Source organism: Corvus hawaiiensis, chromosome 1 (assembly GCF_020740725.1).
Source record: "Corvus hawaiiensis isolate bCorHaw1 chromosome 1, bCorHaw1.pri.cur, whole genome shotgun sequence".
Lineage (NCBI taxonomy): Eukaryota > Metazoa > Chordata > Aves > Passeriformes > Corvidae > Corvus > Corvus hawaiiensis.
Window position 1 is genome coordinate 50488830 of NC_063213.1, and position 15659 is coordinate 50504488.

Here is a 15659-nt window from a genome sequence, read left to right on the forward strand (position 1 = left end):
TTCAGTCACATGATCTATAGAGGCATGGATACCGTGAACCACTGACCAGGGGTAAGGTCTTCTGGATCTGTGAAGTGGAAGAAACAGTGGTGAATAGGAGCACGTGAAAGCCCCAGGGAGAACTGGCACTCTGCTGCCGACACACAGAAAGACACCGCACCTGCCTCGGGGAACCTCTGGCCCCAGAGAGCAGTGGTGCTAAACTTCAGCTGCCAGAAAGCAGAGAGAAAGTAAATGCAAGGTTTAATGTTTGCAAAGCCATTGATAAACACTATCTTTCTGCATAAGAGTAAATCACAGGCAATTTAAAATTCTGTACTGCAAGAGATGCAAGAGGATTTTCACAGCCTCATTCAGTGACTCTCTTCCCGCTCTCCCAGCTCATGAGCTGTATTACAGAAAAACAGTTTCTGTATTTACACTATGATTTATATCCTTGCTAAGTATTCCCTGCTAGCCATCTTAGCTTACAAAGTACTGAATTAAACAGATCAGAGGTTTGATTGACTGTGGCTGTTCTTATGATGCCTTCTCACTCAATTTGTATCACCTGCTCAAAAGACAAGGGTCACCTCTTCCCGGCTCTTGCATTTGACACATTGTCTGCCCTTGCTAAGTAGTATTAACTGGCCTGACAGTATAGCAGAACTTTGGCCCCACGTTTTCACAGAGCAGAACACAAAAAATTAGAGCAAAGCCTTGTGAAATCAAGATGACAGTTCCTATAAAATCCCAGCTCTCAGAAAGCACAGTAGTATTTCCTGACCCTCAGAAACCCATGACAATGGTATTAAACTAAATATTTTAGCACTACCTCTATTTAGTTTGGTTTTCAGTTTTTCTCTTACAGTACCCATGGTGATGCATCCATTTGGTGATGAATTCCCAGCACAAGTTTAGCATGTTTCCAGTAGTTTTAAGATTACTCTGAGCTGGCAAAACACACGGCCAAAAGTACCTTTTGGGGAGATGGACCGAAATGCAGAGGCTCATTTCTTTGTATTCATTCATCTAGAATGACATCTCCCTGCAGACCATCGTACTGACTGCAGCCTTACCTCGCCTGAAGCCTTGCGGGAAAGATACACAAAAATCCCTCCGACATCCAGATGGTGCATTGAGAGGCTGGAGTGAGGAGAAGCTCCGGAGTTCCCTGCCTGCGCGGAAGCAGCCAGAGCCACTTCCAAAAGCTACACAAAAGAGCCTCTGTCTCTGCTGATGAGAGATCCTTTTGAAGCTTAGGAGCCGTGACTGGCAGCATTTCATATCTGGCCATCTTTAGGTTTGGAGCCATGAAGAATGGGAAAGAAGAAAAAGATGGGAAAGGAGAGAGCAGGGCAGAAAAAAGGTAGGATCAGCTCAGAACAACTCTGGCTAAGAGCCTGTCACAGAAACATACATTTTGCATTACCTCATGTATGATATTTTTTGCTTTCAGGCTTTCTTATCAACATGGAAATTTCCAGTTTATTTTTGACCTTTTCAACAGAAAGTGGGCAATTTCTCTCAGCTAAGAAGACATGTTATAGTTCGCTATTAAGAAACACAAAACTTCCTCAATGTAAAGGTACATTGTAAAAAATAATAAGCCTAAACCAAGAGCATGCAGTTTCATTTTAAAGAATGCATGCATTCCTGCTTTCTGTAGGAGATTACAGGGAAGTCTTTACACAAAAAATTCCACTTACATGCAAATAAACTGACTATGTTTGACTATGAATATTGCCAGGTTTAAAATACTCTAATTCACTTCTTAGCTCCTATTGTGGCATGGTTACAAAATATTTTTGCCTCTCTATGTCTTGCTTTTTCCACTTGTAAACCATACAATTTTCTTGTTGAAAACAAGAAAAATAGTGTAGCCGATTCTTGTACAGCAGTAAGCATTTTTTCCTTAAAGATGAAAAACATTCTAGAAGTTGAACTCCCAATGTTAACAGATCAGTTCTCTTATGATGTTTTTCTTCACAACTCTCAACTTCATTTTTCCCTGACATAGATAACAGAAAAACTTTGTTTATGTCTCTGATCAACTGTTCTTCTCGGTATTTTTATTATTCTACCTTATTCCATTAAATGCCATTTACTGTGGCTGCAGTGGAACAAAATCACTTAAAAAAATAAATTAAGCTTTCATTTTCAGGTCTTTGAATATAAAAATATTCAACAATTCATTAAAATTTTTTATTTTGTTATTTTCTCTTCCTCTCTTTAAAATGCATAACCTAGTTCTTATGAGCAAAGAATCTTAATATTATATATTTCAGAGGGAAAATAAGTGCTAAGGAAAAGACTTTTTTGATTGGTTTTAAAAGGATTCAAGAAAATACTCTCTACAACTAAAATAGGATGGTCTGGGATTCACTCAGGCCAAAACAAGAACGGTAGAGAAAGAGATAAACCTTAAGAACTTGTAATTCTGTCACAAGTTTTGAAATCTTAATCTTGCTTTTTTGGAAAGCATCAAACTGTCAGTTTCTTTGAAGTATGCTTCCCAATGCTCTCAACACCTGCATTTTTGTCATAAACTTGTTGGACCTCAAAATTCTATTCATTACTTTACTATTATAGGCTGTCTTATGAAAAGTTGGGCACAGGGACTGCCTGGCCATTGTATCTGCATGCAACTCAAAGGTGATGTAAATGACCAGCCACCAAGCCCTGCTAGGGGCCTGCAATGCCCAAGCATTAAATACCCAAGCAATGAGCCCATGCAGGGCTCAGCTGCCCTCCACCTCATCCACATCCTGCTGGAGGGGTCCCAGGAGGCCACTGCCACTGTCCTCTGGCTATGAACCACCTTTCTTGGAGCTGCCTGTCCACTCCATCCTCCAAACAGCTGATGCTGGTCTGGCTTTGGAAAAAAAATGGGTGTGAGGAGAGGAACAGTAAGAAAGGTTGGTTATTCCTTGATTAGTGTTTTCATTTCACTCTAACACATGAACACCTCAAAACAAAGGAAAAAAAAAAGAGACAAAAATATTTCAGCAATTTCCTCTTCCTCCTCCAGTTCAACACAGCAAAGTGAAATAAAACAACTTAGTGATTAATCTAATGGGTGAGGATATAGGGATTTTTATTTTACACACTTAAGTAGGTAACGATGAATGCTGACATTTTTCTTTAAGGTCTAAAATCTGCCCTTAAATAGCTAGGAGTGGCTGGGTGAAAGTCTGTTGTGGGAGAGGCATAGGAGACTGAATTACCACCCCTCTTAGCCTCAGGGAAAAAAAATAATAAAATATTTAAAGCCTATGAATATAATTTATTTGTGACTTGCCTACAACTATTGTGCTCACTGATTTCACTTAATCTGCGCTGGCAGAGTACGTCAGCCTGACAGAAGTGCTGCTGCATTACAGTGCACTGCCTCCATTAAAATACTGCACAGCAGCTAAACTGGGGCAACCCTGCGCTCCTGAAATCCTCAGCTGGCCCCCATGACCCAGGAGAGAAGTCAGCCCCAGCAGAGGGAACGTGTAATCAGGCTGCCCTCCACTGCACACCTGCGGGAGACTCCGTTTGTCAGAAAGAATCCCCAGCAGTTCCTCCTGCAAGGGGAGGCTCTTACCCTCCTGGGGTTATTGTGCCCCTGGGAACAGCATCTGCCCCAAGCAGAGCCACTCTGGTTGCACTTTGGGTGTGCTCACACGAACACAACTTCTTGGTTGCATTACAGTGATGAGACAAGTGAACAGGCAAAACACAGCAACAATGGAAAGAGGACTTTACAGGGTTAAAACACACCCACTACTTCTCCCACAATTCACTTGATGAGGACAGAGAGCCATGACTGAAATCCAGCTCATCAGCACCAAGTCAAATATTTGCCATCTTTCCAGGTAGATCCCACCTGGCGTCCAGTCTGGCGCCAGCCAGACTTCTTGATGTTAGCTGATGAGACATCATAAAAACACAGAAGCAGCAATTATCTCATATGCAAACAGGTAACTTATTAACATCTGCTTATTGCGTGTGACATAGCGTAACACGTCCTGTATTCTTCATTAAATAAGCACACACAGGCACTGAGAGCTTTTGTTATCATTACAGTTGATAGTCAGGAACATTAGGGCATTCATCACCAGCTGATTGCATCCCACCCGGGAACCTCTGCTGGGAACACAAGGTGGGTGGCTCACCCCTCCTCTTCCTCTGGGACTTTGCTCTTCCTTCTCATGAGTATTTGAAATTCACATCATCATTACAAGGTTTTATTTTGCTTTTTTTTTTCGTTTTTATGAGGAGTATTCTTTTTTATGCCTGGAGTCCTGTGGTACACTTGCCAGACTCTGTTACTCTGGTCAGACAGGAATTTCACCAGGACAGTTACAGCTCCCAGTTTCTGATGAAAATTTGGAAGGCAAAGACAATTCATTTCACTTAAACAGCCCAGGATGTTTCTCTTGGACTTACGACATTCATAAAAGAGGTATTGCTTTCTCTCATCTATCCTGTGTCAAAATACAGCCTCGCTTTTATATAGTCATTTCAGTCAGAGCAGTTTACATTGCAGGAATTAATAATCCTTTTTTGAGGTGGGAAGCTCAGGGCAGAAAGGTCAAGGATATACTGACATGGCCAGGATAGCCAAGTTGGTGTGAGACATACAGCAGAGAAACGCAGGTCTACAGCACACAAGAGCTTTGCTCTGCAGCACTGCAGAGCTGCAACAGGGTCCCACTCCTGAAGGGCTCCTTTAGGATATTCCACAGAATAAATAAATACAATTTCCCACTAACACTCCAGGCATTTCCTGCTATTAAGCTGTTCTTCGGCTAGCATAGCAATGTCAAAAGATCAGTTTTAAAAATTTTAGCACCTAGAGCCACAATTAGGCTCAAAAAGATGTTGCTCAGATTCTCAGAGGCAAATAACACTTACAGCTTGCTTTCTCTTGGCTTGCCCAACTCCCTAGATAAAAGTTACATCCTTAGCAGATGTCACCCAAGTCAAAGAAGGTTGTTCTTTACTATAAATTCACATTACTCCTAGCATATGGGATTAAGAGCTGTGATAAAGAGCTTTGTGTCTGGCTGACAGAAGCATATTTTTTCGTCTGATCTGAGCAACATCTGACTTCTCTAGACCTCTCTCTTTTTCATCCAAGCACCTAATTGTCTTGGGAAAAATGACCTGTTATCAACTTAAACAAAACAACTTCTATCCAGAACAGACCGATAAAATAGAATTTATATGAGGAGCTGTGGGTTTATTGGCTATTGGTTTAAGCTGTTTGTCCTATTTTAGGAGAGTATAATTTGTATTAGGTTTTTCCCCCTGTTGAAATGACTACGAGCTCCATTGTCATAAATAAGGAACTGCATTGTTTAATGTGGCCATTAAAGAGGAGGTTTATAGATCACATGATCACAAGGGTTCACTTGGGTTTCATAGCAATTAGTAGACATGGATGTATAGCAGCAGTTCACAACATGCTCTTGTTTGACCTTTTTGCCCTACATTTTCGACCACTTTGTTTTATGTAACTTCTCCAAAAACTAACCTTCACTGCCCTCTGCTGGCTGCACCATTTTCTCATTGCACAGCTTGTCACACTGTGCAGAAGACAGGATGTGCCGTGGTTTAACCCCAGCCAGCAGCTGAGCTCCGCGCAGCCACTCACTACCCTCTTCTACTTGGTGGGAAGGGCAGAAGAATCAAAATAAAAGAAGTAAAAACTTGGGGGTTGAGATAAGTCCAGTTTAATGATTGAAACAAAGATAATACAATAATAAAAACATTGATAATGATATTGATAATAATAATGACAATGATAATGCAAGAGAGGGAGAGAAATGCAACCCGAGAAAGACAAGTACTGCACAAGACAATTGCTCACCACCCACTGACAGATGCACAGCCTGTCCCCAAGCAGCAGTCGGCTCCTCCCAGCCAACTTCTCCCAGTTTATATACTGGGCTTGACATTCCACAGCATGAATATCCCTTTAGCCAGTTCAAGCCAGCAGTCCTGGATATGCTTCTTCCCAACTTCTTGTACATCTGCTCACTGGCAGAGCATGGGAAACATCAAAGTCCTTGGCTGATGGTAAGCACTAATTAGCAACAACTATAACCATAGTGTGTTATCAACATTTTTCTCATACTGAACCCAAAAGAGAGCTGTGCCATCTACTAAGGAGAAAATTAACTCTGTCCCAGCTGAAATCAGGACAGATGTAGCTGGACAAGCTGCAAGGCACCTGAAGAAGGCTTCTAGATGTAGGACCTGTCTCAGGGACTGCCAGCTATGGTCTAGCTTTGCTGTCTACAGCAGCCATGGTACTGAGCTTAATGCATAGTTACCTATAGCTATAATACAGCAAGCATACTACCACTCAGGGCAGAGACATTTTCTTAGGAACAACCAGTGAATATTTTTACAACAAAATGAAGTTGCTTAAAAAATCGTATTACTTCAAACCTGTATAATAGAGCCTTCTCTGATATCCAGCAAATAGGCAGTCACTGTACTTCACCAATAAATTTTAAAAACCTTTCTTAATGCCTGCATTTAAAAGAACTTTGTTTCAGAATCAGTGTAAAAATAGTCCATTTCTGCAATACTATAGCATGTCTATTGGTGTTTCAAAGAAACTGGTCAGGAAACTCTGCAGAATGCTAGCCAGCCCTAGGTTACTCATAGGTATTTTGTCTCACGTCAACATTGAATGGTATTTGTTGGTAGTATGGTGATTTATGTGAAAGGTAGCTATGGGGACAATCCAGACTCTCACAGATGCATTTTCATGAATCCAGGGAATTCAATAATTGGGCATTTGGTTGACAGGGAGAGCTGAGGGGCCAGAGCTGTAGTGAGCATTGAAGCAGAGCTCATCTCTGCCTTAGCAGTAAAGCGCATTTTGTGCGCTGGAGGAGTAGGAATCTTTACTTCCATTGTGGTTGCCTTTACTACACATATTTCTTGAGTAAGTGTATCTTTGTTGTGCCCCCTTTCATGAGCAGCTAATTCACTAAACACTGAATAAACTCTCCCTTCATACAGTCTCCATGTGCTTAGCAGGTGGTGATCACACATGCTGTAGGAAGCTGGCTTTGAAAGAGTGATGAAAATCCACGTTGTCACAGAGATAATGTAGCTCATGACTCTCTGGCACTTTTATTTTTTTCAGCCATATCCTTTTCTTTGAAAATAGTTCTAAGATGTTTTTACCAAACAAAAGATGGCATATCTGGTAGAGCACCGTGTACGCATTTTTTCATGAAGCAGGATGATTATATTACAGAAGTTGAACTCTACAGGTGCTTTATGCAGGGAAAAGATTTTAAATGAGAAGAACAGGACATTCTGGGTACCTTGAATTTTCAGCAGTTAAAAGAATATCACAGTCTAGTAGACACAGCCGACTGTGTAACCAATTTTTATTTTTTATATGAGAAACAAAGGATTACCTTAAATAATAAAAACAATAAAGAAAGAAAGAGGGGACAAAAAAGAAAGTTATATGAGTCATGTCTTGGAATGGAGAAGTGGGTACTTCTCTTGTTCTGCCTGAGTTCCCTTTCAAAATTAACAGTGACAGTAACCTGTGTTTTTCTTTGAAACTGTTTGAAGACACACCAGACTGCACCCATTTTCCCATGGTTCATCAGTGGATTTTACCAATGCTGTCTATAAATTTCAAGCTAGATACTGGAAACTCTCAAGACTCTGCTGGATCGGCCAGGTAAGATAAGATTTTCACATGAGTTATGCACAAGAAAGTAAGAAAAGTCCCTCTATGTAGCTGTCATAGGGTCTTTTAACACTGGATATACAATTTCTTTAAAGGAAAGAGAGAAGCAGAGATTACTATTCTATTAAATTCACTTTTCAGTAACAAGTTTATACAGCTCCCTTGTTCGGGTCCCTTATTTATTGTCACTGAGACTTAAGAGTATTCTCAGCCCATTAGAGGGTATTATGCCATATGAAAAAAGATAGGCTTCTCGTTGGAGCAATAGATGAGACATGAATGACAGTTTACAGAGAAGATGCTCAGCCTGCAAGGACCTTCCAGGCTTCAAAAAGTCTCTTCTGGAGACCTTGGGAATAGATTCCTGGAGAATAATGAAAATCTCTGTTGGCTTCCCAACGTGTCTCCAGTCAATGAGCTACAAAACGAAGCCACGAGATTAAACCTTTATTCATCTGATTCTCTCTGGTCTAATTTGGCTGTTAAATCTACACATCTTGAAGGAGAAAACAGCTGTACTAAGTCCTGAGAGCTGCATGTACCTAGAAATGTGAAATATTCTCTGCTCTAGTTCAACAGACTCTCAGGTTTATCAGTCTGAGGGTGAGTCACAAGTGAGCAGCACAGTGTGGGTAGAGGAAGTCTCCTCTAAACAAGGTAACACTGAAAGTGGCTACAGTCAAATTCTTCGGTATCATGATGGTTTCGCACCTATGACTCATCTGTCTGTCTTGCCCTAACCACATATCTGCTTCACAGAGTCCCAGAAGGGAACACTTCCCGTCACACACCTCCTGGGTTTGAAAATAAACAGGCAACATGACCTAGTGCTTCATATCCAGGACAACTTAACCTTATGAAATCATATCATTGAAATTATGTTTTCCTGGAGATTGCTATGGAAGGCATGTTAGAAAGCTAAACAGCTCTCCAGTTATCTGACATATTGTCTTTACAGACGCAGGATTCTGAACACTGACTGAAGTTAAATGCCAAAATTGAAGTAAGATGCATTAGGGACTTTTTTTAAGAAAACTGGAACATCTTGAAGAGTTGAAAGTAAAGCATTTACACTCCCAGGAGATAAGACAGAGAGACCATAAATTCTTCCTTGTCATTAGAACTGAACATTAGAATATCTGTCCTGTTAAAAAAAACCCCAGAAATGGGAAATGTCATTTATGAATAATTATCCCTTATTCTTGGCTCTTACTCACTTTACCAAGCCATCTGTAAAAACGGCCCCACCCCCATCAGAGCAAAGACAAAAGAAAATTTATTTTTGACTAGATGACAAAATGTCAGGAGGGGTCCTCAGCAGGATCCCAGGAAACTGATTAAAAAGAAGACAGACTTCTTTTTAAAATGGTATGAAATCTGATTTTCTAGTGGTATCCCATGGCTTTTTCCTATTTCCCATTAGTCTGGAATGGAAAATGTTCAAAGGATCTTGCCGTGAATATGCTTCCTATAGAATAATGAAAATCTCTTCTTCCATCTTGAAAGCAACATGAGCCTGCTATACATTAAAACAACAGACAACCAATGAAGTTTCCATGAGAGTTCTGGAAAAGGGAAATGTAAACTCATCTCTCCTTTGTCCCTTTTGATGTGATACATACATTCATGAAAGAAATGCAGAAACAAACTGAGTGGAGGATAACGAGTCTGAGGAAAAGTTTCTGGCTTCTCTTTAACAAACATCAATTCAACAACACATCATTAGTTCATAAGAGACCCCATCCAAAATCAGTGAAATCAGTGGGAAAGCTCCCAGTTGGCTTCAGCAGGCTCTGAGTCAACTAAAGTGCAATTACAAATGCTATTTTTTCTTTTCCAGTGAAATCACTTTTTTAATGAAAAATTGCTTTTTAATGAAAAAATTGCTTTTTAACAACAGTGAAATTCTGTTGGGATCCCTAGTTTTCATTTAAGCTGGAGTGTTGAAGTTTTTCATTTTTGCTGGAGCAGGCTAGAAATAAATGTATTTCATCTCACCCACCCCCCAAACTTTTTAATTTCACTTCTTTATTTTTTATTGGAAAACAATACAAGAAATGACAGGAAGCAGAGGTGGATTCAGGAAAGTAATACAGTGGTTAGATCAGAGAGCTTGCCCACCTGGAAAGCTGGATGTCTACCAGAAATAGGGGACAAATGATCCCAGAGGTAGCAAGCTTACCCAGTTCTCTTACTGTCTTTGTTGTCCCACCAAGTAACTTCTCTCTTCATTGTTTTTATTGATGTTGCACAGAAGCTAATCGCAGAAATGCAGAAATCATACTACATAGAGTATAAAGAAACTCAGAGAGACAAAATATGCTGGCAGGATTGGTAGATCTCAAACAAATACTATATTTGAGCAGAAGGAGAAAGCATCAGCTGTTTCTTGGTCAGTTACATATATACAAGGACCACACATGGTCAGCACGACAGCCTGAAGAATTCCCCTTCATCATTCTTCCCTTTTCTGTCCATTCAGTTTTGTGAAAAACGTTGAAATACTGGAAGACCACCTTGCTGAGCTTCTCTGTAATTTTCTTCTTCAATGGAAGGCACCACATACACAAAACTTGACTCATCTTCAACAAGTAAAACACACCCATAGTAATGTTAAACTCCTGGTTTCCTGAATGTGTTCAGACAGGTACAGTGGTGAAAATCATCTGTGTGCATTTAGACATGCTCTTATTTAGAAGGAGAGGATTACCAGTTGGGTTGTTTTATTTGGTGTCCACACGGAGCGCCCAATTCCAAAGTTAGTGGATATATTCTGAAGGAACAGCAGCCTGTGGACAGGCCACACAAAAGCTGATTTATCTGAAGGACTACAGCCCACAGAAAGGACCAATGCCAGAGCAATGAGAAAATTGTAAGCAGTAAGGAGCAGCAGAAAGGGGAGCAGCAGAGAGGAACTCTTCTGGACTGTCCACAAACTCCCACTGCCCATCCTCCCTGCTCTGCTTGGGGTGAAGAGGAGGTATAGGAGTTAGAAATGAAGGAGTGAAGTGAGTCTGGGAAAAAAATGGACAAGTAGGGGGGAAAGTATTGCTTTATTTTTTGTTTTTGCTTTTCATTATATAATTATATTCTCATTGGAAAGACATTCATTTTTTCCAAGTAAGGTCTGTTTTGCCCAGGATATTAGCTGTAAGCGATATACCCATCTTTATCTCAACCAACAAGTTTTTAAATTCTGTTTTCTCCCCCTGTACTGTTGAGAAGAGGAAATGAGTGAGCAGCAGTGAGTGAGAGGGTGTCTGGCCGCTGGCCATGGTCAACTCACCACAACTGACCATCTTTCTCTTGGTACTGGCTATCAGTTGCACTGCACGGCTGTCCCAAAGCCCCAGCTAAAACATGCGTTCCTTTACTCAAGATGTTTCACACACAAATCTTTCCTCTGTCTTCGCCAGCTATAAAAGGTTAATAAGATGTAAGATAAAGTACTAAGAAGCCATCTAAAAAATGCATTAATGTCATTAATTTTCACTTCCTTCCTTTCATGATAAAGTGTCACACGTATTTCACACTATCTGGCCATCCCCTAAAGAACAGCCTTCAGCCTTGTGTTTAGCATTACTAAAATCTGGAGTAATAGTGTCTTTCTTTTTTTTTCCTCCCCTCCAAATCTGTTTTAATTAGCAAAGTCTCCAAGCCTTGAGAAGAGATTTACTGCATGTCAGCACATGAATTCATGTTATTTGAGTCCATAACACTTTCTCTGTTATTTCACAGCCATCATTTACTACATTAAAGCATCCTATTTGTTTTGCTAACTACTGATGCACATTGGCCAAACACATTTGCTGAGATCTCTGTTTAATGACAGGGTTCACGAACAGAGCTGAGAGATGGGAAGCTCTCATGATCTGCAGCATCTGAAGACATTATACCCATAGAAATCAGGACAGGCAGATCCTCAACATTTTTGTCACACTCAAAATGTCTCTCTTCTGAGTTGTGTTTAAAAATAAACTTAGCTGAGTAGTTTTCACTGCACAAGCAAAGACAGGAGTTAAAGCCTCACACCTTGACCACAGAAAACCAAGTTAGAATTGGCTACCTGGCAATCACTTTGGAAGGTCAGAAGTGACTGTACTTAATGCCAGCTGCACTGCCCCCTTACAAAGCTATGACCTGCATGAATTAGTCTATTCCCACTGCACAGGCCCATAGGATTACGCAGACAAGGTGTATGCAGAAGTTCAAATAACTCTCTGTCACAAAAAACTCACTCTACCCTGTGCTGTTAGACACAATAAACAAATTATTCTGTGGCATTCTTCCTTTTAATAGTGAATTGTAAGGACCTATTGCATTCTTCATCTGTTTTATCTCACACTCCTTCCATCTTTCTCCTCTTTTGCACTCCTTCTCTAACAATCCTTTCTTTCATGTGAGGGGAAATAGCTCTCCATCCAAACTGACATGAACTTCCTGACTGGCACAAGGTCTCTGTCACTTTTCAAGGTAAATTAGGTTACTGAGCTTAAGACACAGATCTTGAGACTGAATGGGTCGTACAGGTAACATCCCAATATATACTGGAAATTTCTACATTTATTCAAAACTGTGGTGGTTTGTTTCCTGAATACAGCCAAATGTCTTTAAAAAGATACAAGATGATTATACTTTCTGTGCATAGAGAAGTATGTGAAAAAATGTTTGTTTTCCATATGCAAGAACTCTACAAACTGTTTTTCTCTAAATGCCTTCAGAGTTCCATGACCACATGTGAAAATGTTTCCTGTCATCCCTTCATGTTTCCTATAAAAATGCAGTATGCTATCATAAATGTCAAGAATGAGGCCACATAGTTTCAATTACTTGTTTCAAGAAGACGCCTTTTCAATCACAACTTCGTACTTAAAGGGCAGCTGCTCGGGTCACATTACACATCAAGAGGCAGACTTCATGATTATTGAAATTTTCTGTATGCGTAAGCCTCAGAAGGCAAGGAAACCAGACTGCCTACATAAAAGAGCATTTCATTGTGAGAATAACTTCAGATACATAGGCTGTCACTGATAGGATGGAAATCTTGATAAGAATATCCCTGTACTGGACAGTATATTTTCATTCGATGTGTATCACTGCGGCTAGAGTTCCATGAATCTGCAGTTATACCATGCCAATGTTCCCAGCAGAGACAAGGGAGAATTAATAGATGTGATTTCTCCATGGTCAAAGGCAGCACCTTCTAAATTCAGTGAAGTCCCAAGGACAAAGAAGAATTTGGGGTGAGGTTGTTGTTTTCTGTGATTTAGCCAAGAACTTAAACAAAATGTAAGGAGCAGGCCTTGTAGATGGCCATGTATATTTACTTTTACTGTTTCAGTTTCTTCCCTTTCAGTCTAAAAAGCTCATTCTTGGAGTCAGAAGGGTCTGGAAGGCATGCATCACATGAGAAGCCTGAGACAGCAGTGATTTAGAGTAAGGAAATCTTGCTGAGGTACACCATATAAACCAAATCTGCCAGGCAGACATGGATTGGTATTACTTAACTTCTGCTAGCTCGTTAATTGAAATAACCTCCTGAAAAACTGGGATAACACAGCCTGGCTCCAGAGCTTGCTGGTGAGGTGGCCAAAAAGGAAGGAAGGCTCCTTTCCCTCCCTATAGTCTCTAACAGAACTGAGGGAGTCTATGAATAAAGGCTCTCCTGCTTACTCAGAAGTATATTCTCTGTAGACCCACTGTGGACTTCAATTAGCTAAATAATCCCACAAGCAGAACTCTTTATTGTCTATTTCCAAAAATCTCTTTCTCACCCTGTCTAAATATAAGGTATTTCTGTGAAGCTGAAATCTGCCCCACAGGAGCAGGTACAGACCTCCTTATGTAGGTTCCCTTAAACTTGCTCATTCTTTCACAAAATGACCTAAACCAAGACCAGTACCAGGGATCTCCCCCACCTGTGAAAGGATGTGGGAGAACTGACAGTAACCAATGGCATTACCAAATCAACTCAAATTTTAAATTCTTTTATTAAGAAATAAAATAATCCTTCCCTCTCTTGTAATATGAATTTTTCTAGAGCCATCAAAAGTGCTGGTTTTGCATCACAATACTGCCATAGTTCTGAAAAGGAAGTTCTGTCTAGACATTTTTAGACATACCTATACTTGACTCATCATCAAAAAAAAAAAAAAAAATAGGGCACCTTGTGGTAAGTGTAGTTTGGCTGATACAGGTAGTGGTTTGTAAGACTTCTCTTGCACATCCTGTTCTCTGAATCAAAGAAGAATGAAGCAAAGCTAGCTTTAAAAATCTTCAAACAAGTTAACTTTTTGTAGTAGGAAGTGTACTTCTCTCTGGGGTGAGGCAAAACTGACTGCACACGGAACTTCCAGGCAGCACTCTTTTTCAGAGATTTCTGAAAAATACTTTGCCAGTTAATCTCCATCTCATTAACTCAAGAGATTGCTTTTCTCTTTGTCTTCAAATACCATTCTTTACCTGCATTGTATACTAGAAGCTCATCTTTTTATACAGTTTGTATTTAGACAATTGTTTTTATCACAGCTATTGCCACGAAAATACAAGCAATAATTCAGGATGAAGTTTTCACATAATGAGGGACAAATTAAATTAACTAAACATTTCACATGAAAATCTACTCTTACAGTTCATCTGTTACCATAAACAGTAATAGTGAAAATATTACTGTTGGTTTTTTCAACTTTCCAGGAGTTTCCCTGAAACTGAACTACAACATAATGTGCCATAAAAACTCCCATGGAGTTTACGTCTCTGTGTCAGAACTGTTCAGTGAAAGCTCTGATGACCATAACACTGAGTGTGAAACAAAATTATAACTAGAACTGATAGACAGTGCCATCATGACACTCATATTATGAGTGTATTACAATGCATTTCCCAGGGGCATAAACATACCAAAAATATTGTGACCATAACATATAAATGGGTATTTCTAAAATAATTTATGGAAGTGATAGTTCAAAAGCAGTGGAAAATGCAGTTCCTGAGACTCACCACAGAGTCACAGAAAGCCTAGCTCAGGCAAACATGGGGGAAATTATTTAAGCCAATATTACACAACAGAAGATACACCCACAGAAACTATAAAATATTGGTTAGTTGGTAAAATGTGACATGAATATTGAAAGATCTAATCAGTTCCTCGGAAAGCAAAATATCAAAGTCACAAGGACAGAGATTCAAGAAGTATTTCCAGATGTCAAGGATCAGAAGCATGTGGAGCAAATGCTACATATGTTACAATACCATAAAATAAATTAGGCAAGTGAATGAAATAAGGGATTACAAGAAATCTACATAGCCTTTTTGCTTTGCCATTTTTTTTTTTTAATTCACAGAAGCTGGTCATAAGTAACCTACCTTAGATCTTCACTTTTAACATAGAAAAGATGAAGCATTATCAAAATGTTCACGCATTTTTAAGATGTTCATCGAGAGGATGCAGGAAAAATTTAATTTTGAAAGTGAAATTTGCAATCATTTCTTCACTGATGCAAATTATCTAAGAAGAGTAAGCAGAGGAGGTAGATATCTTCCTTCGATGGTAATTATCATGGAAGAGGTTCACACGTCTAAGTTCACAGCTATAAAAGATATTGGTTCATGTAGTAATCCTTTCAGATTGAAAATAAAGGAAAATATTGTCCCTTCTAGTCCTGCCCAGAGACAAAGCAGATGCAGAGCCTGATCTTCACCTGTTGTGCAATTGACTGCACCACCCGTGTTTCCCTCAACCTTCCGGCTTCTCCTGGTCTGGGTTATTCCTACAGTGTCATGTGATGGTGAACATGCCTGTACTACATACACTTCATCCATCACCACCTCACAGCCCCCTCCACAGCACAGGTGACCTCTCTCGTGCAGGATGAAACTCATACTGAAAGAAAAGAGGACATGGGTAGAGACTGGGGAACAGGAACTTTGTGCTGTGTTTTTGCCTCATGATATTGCAGGC

General features: G+C 39.9%; 1 protein-coding gene across 2 annotated transcripts in view; it reads left to right on the forward strand.

The window, feature by feature from the left end:
* The first annotated feature begins 1167 nt into the window (after positions 1-1167).
* AGR3 (anterior gradient 3, protein disulphide isomerase family member) overlaps positions 1168-15659 on the forward strand; it is a 41029-nt gene continuing 26537 nt past the window's right edge. For both annotated transcript variants that reach the window (XM_048304209.1, XM_048304200.1), the window contains exon 1: positions 1168-1348. The gene's annotated coding sequence lies outside the window, so the exon portion shown is untranslated. The remainder of the gene's footprint in view (positions 1349-15659) is intronic.